The sequence below is a fragment of the Cephus cinctus genome, unplaced genomic scaffold (genome assembly GCF_000341935.2).
Source record: "Cephus cinctus unplaced genomic scaffold, Ccin1 Ccin1_scaffold0695, whole genome shotgun sequence".
In the NCBI taxonomy this organism is placed as follows: Eukaryota; Metazoa; Arthropoda; class Insecta; order Hymenoptera; family Cephidae; genus Cephus; species Cephus cinctus.
Window position 1 is genome coordinate 70287 of NW_014333317.1, and position 14654 is coordinate 84940.

The following is a 14654-nucleotide window of genomic DNA, read 5'->3' on the forward strand; positions in this document are numbered from 1 at the left end:
ATATATATATATATATATATATATATATATATATATATATATATATATATATATATATATATATACCTGTATACACACTCCAATACAATTTCGGAATCAAAGGATTATTGTACTTGGCGTCAAGTACCAATTTCCTATCATACATGCACTTTACGTTACGCGTTCCAATATTCTGGCATTCGACACTGCATTCTAATGCAATTCCTAACCTGACCTGCATTGATTTACCATAATCTCTATGCACTTTCAACATTCCCTGCAATTGTCTCCGCTGCCGTTTTCACGTTCACCTATGTACAACGTGATACCGGAATCGCACGGAATTTAGATAGCAATACGTGTACACGAATTTACAATAAATTTGTTGTCTTTTTTTTTACATTGCGTTACGTCATTTTTTATGTAATAATAATATAACAATTTTCGGGCTTGTTATCCTGTGCGTAGAAGGCAACGACATAGAGGACGCGTGTTGATGTCGCCTATACTGGAATTGCGTGATTCCGTTGGACTTTACTGTTTAGCTTTGGAGCAGCAGTTTCTAGCAACGTGCTTCGTCGCGGAATCTAATTAAATAATAACGCGGCTTAAATTCATTAGAATATTACAATGTGACACGGATCCTCATTACAGTCATTGAAACACGTAGTTCTATCTTATAATATAATACTATGGGACTTGAAAAAAAAATTCATTTTAGGTTAAATCAAAAATTTTATAAAATTGACTGAACTAAGGTTGGACGTTATTTAAAAACAAAAAAATTTCTTGAAAATTACATAACCACAAATAAATGAAATTCCGATTGTCGATATTTCATGATACGTCTGGAAATGGATACGAAAGGATATCTGACTATGGTGCCTCCATGAATATTTGTCAACTGGAAATTGGTCAATTGGTATCCCATGAATGACGTGTTTGTCGTTTTTAAGAAAAAACGTCAAGGACCAATTGGAAAGGGAGAAGCTGAAAAAATGTGTGTTCAGAACCAACCTTAATCCCAATAGGGGAAAAAGATCGAGATGCGTCAGACGCCCCACAATAACTATATGCGTGTACAGCTGGGCGAAATGGTACAACAGTTGTACACAATTGTTTAGTACTATTCCACTGAGAAAGTAATGATCCGGCAGAAACAATGCAAGTTAATGCCTATAATTTTAAAATAGTGGTGCTTCAGTATATTGAGGTTGACAGTTTACTTAATTGCTATACAATTCTTAATGATCCCGTCTTATTGGAGTCGAGCCAACTGGCATTTCCGGAACAACGGAGACACGTAACACCTTTTAATTGGACCGAATGAAAAATTGCCAAAAATTCGTTGAAAAGTGTGGATGGACTTTTGAAAATTTTTTTCTTAGCAAAATTAGTATAAAAAAACATAAGCGTTCAAAAAAATTACGTCTTTCTCTACATAATTCGGTAAAATTACATACGAGCAAGTTGATTATTTCCCATTTTCGAAAATTGCAGGATCCGATAGGATAACGGAGTTTCTGCGAAGGAGACGATTTTCGATTTGCGATACAGATAGACAATGTAGTATCCGTTGCTCGAGTACAAATTGAAAAATCCAAATTCCCTATTAATTCCAAAGTTTAAAAAAAAAAAAGCTAACTCGGACACGTATCGATCGGCTTAAAGTCTTACGTAACTTTGACCTAAGGATTCAAACTCCTTTCGTTTCATGTGTTTTTTTCTTCTTCAGTCCCTCCCCCCCCCTTCGCCCCCCTAACCGCTCCCTACCACCACTCCACTCCCTCTTACCCGTCCGCCTCTTCTATATTCATGAAAACTTATTCCAGCCCCCATGACGATAGGGAATCCTTACGTCCCATTGGAATTTTCTATTCATAAAGTATGTAACTTCTATTGGCCATCCACATGTGACTTCGAGAAAATAATGTAATATCGAGAAATAAGCGTAGAAAATATACAAGTGGAAGAAAGAGAGAAGAAATAAAATTTTTAAAAAATTTGACAAACTAAAATAAAGCTTTCGTTTGGCAAAGTACGAAAGAGTTTCGGAATTGAGAAAAAAAAAAATTATGTAAAATCTTTCATAGACTTACCACATGTGATACGTATAGAAAACAATGTACACGGAGCGACAAAAGATTTATTGATGAAATTGCATAAAATAATTTCAATGCAATTCCAAGTGCATCCCTAATGCAGATAAGCGATTTGTATGGACGTTAAAGAGAGTTTTTGGCAACTGGTCCATTTTACCAATTGGAATCGAAGCCGAGGAAAAGCTCGTGCGCCACTACTGTCAGCAAGTTGGTAATTTCTTTATGTTCGTCAGACTCCATTTGTCTTTTTCTCCTTCGTCTTTCCTTCTCTCTTTACTTTGGCAACGTTTCACGTATTTTCACCAAATCTCTCGTCCGCCTCGTTTCCTCCCGCCGTAGCCATAGGCGAAGTATAGCACTACGTACTATATAACTCCACCACCTTATACCCTCATCCCCAGTATATATCTTCGGTAAACTTTTATCTTTCTTTCTACGACTATTCTTTATTTTCACGTCTGGCAATCAGCAGCGCCTCTACAGTGCACTCCAAGTACTATGCGGCAATAGGGCAAGTCCGTTTTATTGTTAGAGAGACATGTATCGCGAAGTGCGCGTCATCTGATTTATCCTCAACAAAGAAAACAATAGTACAAGAAACAAGTATTTGTACAGTGTAAAAGTGACTCAGGTGAACAAACTGTTCGAAAAAATCGCCCCAAACAAAGACAACGATATTACGTAGATCACGGTGTATATTCCAACTACAGAATTCCATTGGGTAAAAAAAAAAAAAGAAAGAAAAGTCATGAACACGTCATCAATATTTATTAAAGCAAAGAGGTAAAAATAGAAGCGTCCAAGAAATTTGCCGGAAACATAAATTTCTATAGACCCTGAGAGCTTTTAAGGTGGTCGTACCTACTGAAATATGTATATAGCTACCAAAGTTATACGGCCCTGGTACAGTCTAACTTCTTGCACATAATTCATACAATACAATATCCCTTTGTATCGTCCCTGCAAAAGGTGTAGGAATAAAAATATCCATTTTTGAAAATGCAACTCAGAGCTCGCTACACTCGTTTTCCTAGACGGTTGGCGTACTGGTGGCGCCGCGGAGACAAAAGAAACCTACTAAAACTACGGCGGTGGAATGGAAGAGCGCAATTTAATAAAATGTTGGGAAAAAAACAAGCAAAGAGACGCCCAAGAGCAAAAAACGAAATAACGACAAGACACAAACTACTGTCTTATCCGACGCTACATTTAAACGAGCGACTGTTTATGCTTTCGCGCGATGCAATATCGATCGCCGCGTTTCCACGTTAACAAATCGCGCGCGGCTAAGCCTCCGCTGAACAACCGATCTCCTGTACGATAGGTTAGGTGGGTCTTGTAGTTAGGCGAACAGGCAGGCAACGTAGTCGGATAGACGGATATACCAGCCAATAAACACAGCTGATATAGATATATATGTATATACGGATATATGGAAAGCCTTTGGAAAATTCAATAAATCCTGGAAAACGTGACCGTAGAACCGTGAGATTTCGCGCTCCTTCATCCCTCACGTGAGGTAGCGGTGTAACTGCGTGTATACGTGCAAGCTTTTTTTTTTTATTTTTTCGAAATCCTACGGAAAATTGTCGCGTACGCGGCGCAGCGAAAGTTAATCGTCGCGACGCTTGGGGTCCGACTATAATTTACCGCTTGTACAGTCCCAGCAACAATTTTTTCGTTTTCGCACCTTGCATCGGTAATAATTTCTAGTCCGATGGTATTTTTTAAAATTTCAAAAATGTATAAATGCACCAGGTGAAATTTGAAAAAATTCACCAATTCGTCAATATTCGTATAAGAGGGTTCTTCGGAATCAAATTAAAGGGGGCCTAACCTAGGGCAGGTAGTTTTTTGAGGATCACCCTGTATAACTGTGAGACGGAGAATTGTCTCTCGGGACAATAGGATATACAATGTAATTGCGATTGTCAGAGAGAAGAAAGCAAGAGAGAAACAAGGTGCAACAAACAAAAACAATGAAGCTCGAGCAAACAATATTCACTTCGAATGCCCTAACGAGCTTGCTGAAGCTCGACGAAAACTTGAAAAAAAGAAACGTTAAGGACAGTGACAATGATATGAGCTGAACATACATATATGCATGTGTAATTTGACATGTGGTATGAAGCGCGAATAAAGAAAATTAAAAAAAAAAAACATGAGAATCCAGCGCAAAGGAGTTAATTAGCTTTTGTTTTTCCGCGACAAACGAGTCAAGTGACAGTGAAATCGCATCTTCCAGACGCTCAGCTATCTGCGGCTGACTATTCTTCTTCACGTTTGGGTGACGCGGCTACACGAAGATACGACACGTTCACGGAGCTCTACGCGTTAATCTGCGTCTGCTGCATTAATAAAGATGTGAGGGCAGCTTGCTGAATTAAATTGCTACCCTGCGAGACCTTCAATTTCTCCAGGTCAAGTTCAGCTAGGTTAGGTCGGAGTGAGTGGAGCTTCGTTGATTTGCCGGAAGTTCGATTCTTTCGCCTGTCGGAAGTCTAGTTGAGTATTGCTAAACAGTCTCACTCGCTCCTCTCCGCCCCCACGCCCAACCCGTTATCATGGAATTGTCGGAATTTTCAATTTTCAATTTTCATTGAACGAAATATATCAGAATTTTTATCAAATTCGAGAACGAACGAGAACCAACCTACGTTACCTTCGGCCGTCCACCCTTCGCTCATGCAGCCGCAAGCCAGGCGGGCGCCAGCCGATTCTTTTTCCACCGGGAATTTACGAGCCGGTATGACTTGGGAGTTGGGATGGAACGGGCCCAACTCCACCGAAACGAGAGCTCTGACGGAACACATCAGAAGAGGCGATAACTTTTATTTTTTATTTTTGGGGTCGCGTAAAATCAGCAAACGCAACTGGACGCACGAGCGGGAGCGAACGGTTACGGAAATGCGCGGCCGCTCAGGCTACTAGGTCGGAGTAAGCGCAAAGGAGTCAGGCAAATAGTGCGAGATACAGAGATCAACGGATCGAGAACGTAAAAGAAGGAATCGGAGCTGTAAAATCGAAAGCCCTTCACCAATTAATGAATTGGGAGTGCTCACCGGAGCTGGTGCGGCTGATCCGTCAAGGCCGAGAACGGCATCCAGGAGACACTCGGGGGGCACTGCAATAGGGCACGACACTGCGCTTCCGGAAAACGCACAGAAAATTTATAGAATTTTCTGGATATCGCGAGAGTAACGCGACAACTACACGAGTGAGAACTTTCTATACCGTATCTAAACACAGCTAGAAAAAGTATAAACAAACAGCCCGGGAGCGCGAGGCAGTTCGTGACACCTCGGCCGGTGCCCCGAGACAGACTGCTTTGACAAAGTAGCCAAATTCGAGAACTAATAATTCTGATCATCTGATTGGTCGAGACCCTTATAGCCGATAACTCTTCCCTTTCCCTCGAGTCGTCCCTTTAAACCAAATCGAGAGCGTTCCTTAGCGATTCAACTAAACGCGACCTCAACTAAACAATAACGAAATCTTCCGAGAGCACTGGCATAACTATACGAATCAACCCGCGAGCGCAGCTTCCGAGCAGGATGGTGACCCGGAGGGAACCAGAGATCGAGAACGTTATTTGTATCGGTAGTCGGAGTCGCCTTGTGACCGTGAATCGAAACACAATATATATAATCAAATGCTGATAATAAAGTGTATCTATATCTATATAACGTTTAAGGTATATATATATATACACACAATATACGTCGTATTGATTCGTATCGTGTTTCGCAATGTCCACAAACCTCCAGCAGGAAATCGAGCGATTTTATGCTTCTCTGGGAGAAAAACGTAGCGGACAGGAAGTGGGTCTATCGACCGGAAGTCCAAAATCGTTTGTATCAATGGTCATGGGTTTTTGCGTATCCACAATCTGTGTTAGGAATTTTAAGAGGACATTGAAAAAAATTTATAAGGTCTTGTCGCAATTTAAGAAATATTATGTAATTTCCAGAGTTTACGTGAAATTGAATTTTCTTATTGAGCATCGCGTCAGGAGAGACACTCGAATATCAAAGTAGTAGCAATGCCGTGAAATACGTAAATTAAGTCATATTAAAGTTCTCTCAATTATATTCGATTTGCTCGTCATTATAATTCGTTAAAATAATTCAGTAACTCGATAATAAAAAAATCGAAGTGAAAATCGAATGCATACGAGCGCGAAAATTCAGTTTTATTTTTAACGTTATTTTTCATTTTATCAATCGAGCTCGATAAATCTGTCGGTGCATAACAATTACATCCTTCATAAGCCGAGATAGAGGATGCACTCGAGATATACAGATACACTCAGTACCCGCTAAACACCTGTACGATTTATTTGCCTGACGAATAAAGTGGAGGAAAATTGAAAAACTATAGTAGATTCTTGATATACGATTTGCCAACCGACCGTATATACATATATCGCACAGTCGTACCAACACTCGAAATCCCGCGCTTTGTCGACGTTATGAAAGGAATAATTGAGTCGAATGAAATTGCAGTTGCATTCGCCTAAGTGTCACTTATTCAAGTGCACTCGACAATTTGTTGCACCGTTGCTACCAGCAGAGACTGAGATTTATGAGTATAAGAAATTGCATTAAAATTTATTAGTCACGAGCACCAATCAAATTGCTGTGCTAATATTCGGAAAAATTTTTTTTCGCCAATTTGCAAATTCGCCTTATTCCGCGGGTCGTTTAATACGAGGACTGATAAAATTTCTTACACAGGACTGTATTTCCCAAGTGAATCATATCGACCGAATGAATTTTTCGTCGGGAAGGCGCGATTAGATTTTGCAAAATTCATGTTGTTCTCATGTAAACGTGATAGGTCAAAAAAAATGCTCAAACCAAACAAATTCTACTCCAGAATCGCCGGTTGAAAAGTAATCTCGAATCTTCTCATTCGACTCAATAATGCACGATTATGAGGCAGTTTTCACGAATACGATATAGACTGGGTTATAGCGTCGCTACGTGAAAACTACTTGGCGAACCTTAAAATTCTGAAACCCTACATTCGTATTCTGCCACTCAAATTCCCCTAAGTGCAATATCCGGCCGTGGAATAATTTATACAGCCACTACTGTCTGTCGGTAGATTACAATAAGAGAATGGATAAAAACGAGAAAAGAATTTATCTGCATAAATTTTGGAAAATAAGAAAAACAAAATTTTTGATACGATCCTTAAAAAATCAATAAACCCAAAGTGGATCTTGAGAGCTCAATTATCCCATTATCGAAGAACCGTCTTTTACCTACTACGTCCTTCTTAATGTTGATCGGAAATGCAAGTGGTGGAAAAAAAAAGATAACGTGATAAGGAGCCGATAGGACGAGATAAATCAATCAATCATTATCAACCAGTGCCCAGCACTGTTATCATCCAAATAACAAGTTTTGGCTATCGCTTAATTATTTTATCACTCAATCAGAGTCACGCGATTTCATTGAATGATCTGTGGCCAAAGTGCAGCAGCCACAGGTACCAATATAATAAAAGGAATTTTGCTGAAAAGATCCTTTGCAATGCAATTTTTTATAAGAATTAAAAAAAGTACATCCATTAAGTCTATACAAATAGGTAAGTTTCAACGGTTTGAAAGAATAATAAAATTTATCCGAAAATGCATATTGCACTTTTTCTTCTCAACTGCAATTTTGTTAAATTAATGTAGACATATATATATATACCTCGTGGGCAACATTTTCAACTGTTGTCTCTTTTCAGGTGAGATCCGAAGTGTCGTTTCTGGTCATGTTGAAACACTGGCGCTTATGCACTTTTTCACTGCAATGCACTTCGGCGGATGCATCGCCTGCGCCCAATTGCACCGCGGCGCATAATTTAGCAGGATGCACCTCTTGGACACACATGTTTTTTATTCTACGAGTACGCACTTCTTTTAAATTTATTTATGTACCCTTTAAATATTATTCGTTTAAACTTCGATTTATAACGCATTTAACAATTTATACAATTTTAAATTTTATATATATATATATATATATATATCTCATTCAACTTATATTTAATATGCAACAGCGAGAAAATCCACGTTTATATAAATTTCTTCACGTATTTTCTCATTTAATTATTTAATCCCAATTTTATACATTTTTTTATAAATCTACGACAAACACATTGTCCGGTTTTTTAAACTGTATATATATACACGCGCGACTCGTTACATGACAGGTGCAAAAAATTTTGCACAATAATCCCTACGCTTTAATTAATACGAAGTCTCATGCGAATACGCGTACGCGAACAATTGCGTTCGTATGCGCGAAATTCCACATATGCCCACCACATATCACAGCGCATGATAATCGTCGCACATGATTGCAACCGCTTATTACGAATTTTCAGTTTACACTAATTTTTTAACAATCCTTTTTTCGTAAATACGTCCCACGAGAATGTGCATTCTAAACGCATATGTGCTACACAGATAGGATCACGAATATCATCACAAACAATTCCCACGAATTTACCTCATCATCGTCATTAGTCATTCACTTAATTTCATTACTTTTCGTTGTTTCCGATTATTCTTTATAAAATCCTTTATCACTTCCGCCATCTAATAGGAATTGGCGTCTGGTCGTGTTAAAAACAAAATGTGCCCTTCCCTTAATTGTCCGAGTAAGGAAATCTCTTTTACCAAATCTGCCCCAGACACTAGAAACAGTAACTGTTTATCTTTTTCATTTAAACGCGACGCTGTACTTAACGTCGACCTGGCACCGGGACGCTATCTCCGCATCCTATTATCCCTATGCATTTCCATAATCGTCTTAGCGAATTGTCGGGAGAAATTTTTTCCCGTCTAATCCCTTTTGACGCAATAAGCTCAGCCACGTGTTCATATGTCAACACTAGTTTCACGTATTTCGCTGTCATTCGTGTACCCACGTGACACGCCTATCGGACCGCTAGCGATTAAAAACGATTATTTGACAGAGACGAATAAAATAAATACCAAGGGACGAGGAGTACAGATATAGAGGGTATATAAATTTTTTTTTTTGAAAATGTGTAAAATGAAAAACAGCCTTACGTCAACAGATATTACTTGTATGTAAACATTGATCATTCTATTAAGGGTGGATGGCATTTATAAGTCGCGTTTAAGGGAGGGGAATTTATAAATATTTAATTAAATAAATTCAAATTTTCAGGGAGATTACACAATTTATATATGAATATATACATCACTCGGCCGGATGCATTTGGGTCGCGTCGCACGTGTTCCCCATTGGCCTGAATCGATACGCTAAGAGATTTCATTACCTAATTAGCTATCGATAGTCCATTGGAAATAGAATATATATATAGAGAGGATAGTATCAGGATGACCTTGAGATATCGAAATTCTGCGTGACGAAACTAATTTTATATGAAACGTTCCTATATTACAAAAGGGGTAAAAAGTACGTGAGTTTATCAAATATTCTGTAGGCATTTAAGCTGATTCGAAAAAGGGGATTGGAGGGGAAGAATTTGACGTGGAAATTCCACATTCCGTACACCCGGCAGATATTTATACGAATGAAATTCCAGAATAGAGCAATTATGCACGGTTCCACGCTTCTGTGCGAATTTGGAATTGCATCGATTTTATATTGAAATTATATCGATCGATAATGGAAACGTTTCACAGTCTTGCGCTTCGGGTGAGAATGTTTGGAATTGCTGATGCCTGGAATTGCGCGTGGATTTATTTTATTAGGTAGTACTGTAGACGATTGTTCGAACGCATTTCCCGGAGCGTCGCGACGCTAAGCGTCGCAAAGTGATGGTCAAGGTTACGGTACCAATATAGATTCCTATCGGAGCGACGATAAAGAATTCAAGATTTTTTTTTTTTAGGGGGAAATGAATCAGACATTCCGGAACACTGGGTATATTGAACAATCGATACACCAGTTTAATGGCGTAAAAAATAATTTCTTTGATTTTCTGTAAAAAGTCTTTTTCCTTCAGATTGCACGTGGAATCTCAGAGATATAAGAGAGAGTTGAATTTTCATTTTATGAACAATTTGAAATAAAATGTCAAAATTTGTAATTATCTTTGCGGACATGAAACGGGACCACTGTGAAGTTATAACCAAAAAAAAAAAAAAGTTAATTACGTAATCTTTCAACGATCCAATTTATAAATGACTGACAATGACGTCTTTCTGAAATCAAAGTAAATTAATTCCAAAAATTGATCAAAGCGAGGATAATACTACTACTAATACTTCAATCGAAAAAAGAACAACCGAAACACAGTGTCTGTATCGCGCCAAATAATCTCCTATCAGAAGCCACAAAAGATCGATGATGTTCAAAATTTTTGGTAAAATCGAAATTCCACAGCTTAAAAATTTCTAAATTTGGAAATTCTCCCTCGTGAAGGAAAAGAAAAAAAAAGAAAGTACCGTGCAACTCGTCAGGCGGTTATAAAACTTGGAAATTTTCGGATCACGATATAAACTGTCAAGTTGATGGTCGTCGACAGGCCGAGTTTCCTCGAGGGATGAAAATGAAGGACGAGAGGGTGGCTGAGCTTAATGGGTCGGTTTTTTTGCGAACGATGAGAAAAATAAGGGTTTCTGCTATTATCTAAGGGATGCGCGTAGATAAGGATCTCACCATGGCCGGACGATCACATTCCGCCACGTGTAAGAGTAATCTTTAAGGGATGCTGAGTTTGCGGGTCCACGAGATAAAAGCTAAACCTGTGCGGCTTCACAGTCAGTCCTCACAAGGGTGAACGCACATGACGCGAAATTTTTTGGCTAGGAATTTTGTGGGTAGGAATTTCCGCCCCTAAATTTGACAGAATTACATGGGACGGATACGATAATAATAATTAAGGGATGAAAAGTGACGTGATATCTGCCTACTATTATTATTATATTCAAGGATGTACAGCGGAGACAACTGAGCGCCGAGCTTCGATGAAGACGTCCGCACGCCGCGACGCTTCCGACAGGACTGCGTCGGTCCCAATACCCCCATCATCCCTTCCATGATCTACCCTTCCGCCCCACTTAGCAACCACCTTCCCCCACCACGATCCCCACCCTCTCAAGATCATCCCCACTATTTCTATTATCATCGCTACTGCCCATACTGCTTTGTATCGGAACCTCACCCCTACCCCCTTCCACTCGACCGAACCACCCCTCACTCCCTGATCTCCTTCGCCCCTAATCCCATGCTTTTATCCCCTCCACTCACCCACGTATAAAAAGAACTAAATATCCCACCAACAATGCTCACCCTCGCTCATCCCTAACCTGTCTCATCTTATTTCTTTACCACCCTTGTACTCACCGTGCAACTACCCCTCGACGCACTTTCGACACTCGATCAAAAAGTATCACCGGCTACTTACGGGGGACGATTTTTCAAGAGGATTCCACAATTTCAAATATTAGCGTTATGGTATTCCTGCTATTTACCCGGAATCCATAAAATTGCGCGATACCTCAAATACTACCCCTACGTTATACCCGGTGGCAACTTTGTATTCTAGACAATATTTTTTTTATGCAACGTTAAACACTTCGTCAGTTTTTTTCGCAGGGGGTGCACAGTGTAAGCAACACTAAAAACTCTGCTATCGGTATCAACGGACTCGTCCGGTTTTTCCGGTAGCGACAGAGACTCCTTCAACGTAGTTTACCGAGTTCGAGGGATTTTATTTATTGCGCAATTCCGCGTGGAATTGCCAAGCGTCTTCGTTGTCATAGAATTGCTGGGCGACGCTTCTGTCACTACCAGTTGGTTGGCAGCATTATTCAAGTCGTTACGAAAACGGAAATTTGACGCAGGACGAAGATTCCTTCTCGATCGTCTGTTTCGCCTTGTCGCTGGCAGCTTCGTCCCGCCCGGTATCTGTTATTGTCAAATAGTCCATTTTATCTGCCCTTTTTTCTTCGATTCAATGAAAACTGTCAGCGAAAGGATAAAAATATATTTTGACAGGTAATTAGGGCACGTTTAAAACGTGGATTTAATATGACTACGCTAATCGAACGAATTGAAATATAATGTCGTCAGATAAGCAGGTGATGATTTCATTAATTATCTTAAGATATTATCTTAAGGCTCTTTTCACAACGGTGAATCCCTCGCCGATCCTTGTCGCAAGTGGTTTCTATGGAAACGACGGCTTATACATAAGCCGACCGAAATTGGCAGAAATTTGAGAAAATAATTTCGAATCACTGAAAAAGAAGGATAAGAGGAAGCAAAGAAGATTTCAGGATGTTTAAGATGATTTATAAATATCTTCGACAACTTTCAAACAACCTTCTGGGTATCGGGGGTTGCAAGTTTTCTTGCAAAGGTAAAAAATTTTTTTTTTTCAGAGCTGGCTAAAACTTACGAATGTGCATTGGAATGAGTCTAGATGCGATTCAGTGAATATTACGCGAATTCAAGAATTAAACTTTTCACTCTTTCCCACCGACTCAGCAATATGCTTATCTGGCTGTTTAGACAGTCAAATTTGACTGCAGGCTCAAGGGAATCAATACGAACAAAGATAACGATCGAATTGCAAAGTTATAAGAAAAGATTAAAAAAAATGATTTTCAACAAAAAATACACTAATTTCAATGATACAATTTTTATCAATAAAAATCAGGATTTGCAAAATCTCAAAAATATATTTTTGTATATTTATGAAAAAAAAATATCAGTTTCATATTTCAGTATTTTTCATCTTACCGGATGCTAGGCTGGACCGGTAGTTTGCGCTGACACGTGGACGACCTGTCCAAGACTGAACCTTGAACTCTGACCGGTAGTGACTTATGCTACTAATTACTTTATCACTTCTGCACGCACTGACGATGCAACGACGAGTGACGATTCCTGCTTGAATTTCAGGTGCGTCGAAAATTAGTTCCCAGGATGCGGCGCTAGCAACGTGTCCTGCCGATCCTTGATTGGTTGCGTTTCGAAACATTGCTCCGGCGACTACCGTGTCGTCTATCCTTTTCGATCGGAGCGATCGGAAGAAAGATAGAACGATAGTGGAGCAGATTCAAGCGCCCTTTTCCGAGCGCGATGATTGGCTACCCTTACGCAAAATTGGGGATAGGGGGTTCCCACTCACCGGAACCACCATAGCATCACGAGTTGATATCCTGATTACTATATATTTTACGAAGGGATTATCCCGCGTATGGACCATTTTTTATCCCCTCTGCAATAGGGGTGGAATAAAATATTATTTTATTGGTATCAAATTTTAATCTTATTTCGTAATTTATACCGTGGAAGTCGAGGGGGTGGTAAGCGGATTAAATTATCTCTGGGACATCCCTGTTGTACATCGGATCCAGTAAAGGTCCTTTGGGAAAAATATAAATCTTATTATCAATACTCCAATCAGTTCAGCTTTCGCAGAATGGACCACGTGCACCTTCCATTGTGTCTGGGAGGTGACTAGTCAGCGATTCTTGGCTGGATTATTACTCAATCGATTTGGAATTCTACACGTCACCGGGAAGATGCTGATATATATATTTAAGGTGATAACAAATTTTCAAAAATCAAATAAATATTTTTTTTTGAATCTAAACGGCGTAAGTAGAAGTTTCTTGAATGAATGTACCTGTCAGTCGTGAAATTGTTATAAATTTTCAAACTTTCCCGCCCCTCGTCAACACGTAAACCAGAAGCGTTGGTAATTAGTTCCTTAAGTTCATTCAATCGAATTCCAGTCTGCACGCAACTGATGCGTAAATCGCGACACGTGGCAGTAATAATATCTGACAGACGTCAGATGTTATTATTAATTAAGGTCAAAGTGTCAGCAGACTAAACATTATAGCATTGAATTATGAAAATCATGATAATATTATCGTCACTTTTTATATTCTTTGTCGGATACCAAAATTTCATTAGAAACAACTGATTATTGAATTAGGAAAAAAAAAATTTTTTAAATTCGCCATTCAGTATTGAATGGACTTTTTAAATTTTCAGTTAAAATCAGTCTTGACATTATTTATTACTTTTTCCCTAAAAGCATAGACCACATTTTTCTTTGTGTTTCCGCTTGCTGCATTTTATTATCAACTTTGTCAATTTTCAATACACAAAAAGAATTCGATATCCGATCAATGCAACCTTTCTTCTCAAGAAGTAGTACCGATAAAAATAAATTCACTATCTCGTGAGTAGCTGCAAACTAATAATTGCATTAGAATTTTTTTTACTTTTACCACTTTTTTTCATTTTTTTGTTGTTCACAATTTCAAATAACTATATTAAGTCGAACATGGATTCGAGCAAAATATAATGGAAAGCAACTTCTTCATCGTTCACAAGTTTCTTCTTACTTTTCCTTACTACAATTCGTTATCACCTTATCACTGTATTATCCGCCTGCTAGGCTAAGAACAATGGCGACTACACGAAATCTTAAGCATAGAAACTCCAAACAATCAACTCCGTGCTCACTGTGCATCTACTGGGTGTATTGAAATTTCAAAAGGGTTCCAAAAAACACTACGATGGTGCTTTGCTTTTTTGGGGCCTTGAGGGG

The 14654-nt window shown here is 38.9% G+C and overlaps 1 protein-coding gene across 7 annotated transcripts in view; it reads right to left on the bottom strand.

Moving 5' to 3' along the window:
- The window catches only part of LOC107269997 (small conductance calcium-activated potassium channel protein), a 144030-nt gene that overhangs the window by 59108 nt on the left and 70268 nt on the right, over positions 1-14654 (bottom strand). The window contains exon 1 of one of the 7 annotated variants that reach the window (XM_015744556.2): positions 7787-8137. The exons of the other annotated variants lie outside the window; for them this stretch is intronic. The gene's annotated coding sequence lies outside the window, so the exon portion shown is untranslated. Of the gene's footprint in view, positions 1-7786; positions 8138-14654 lie in introns of those variants that run through there. 7 annotated transcript variants of the gene reach the window in all.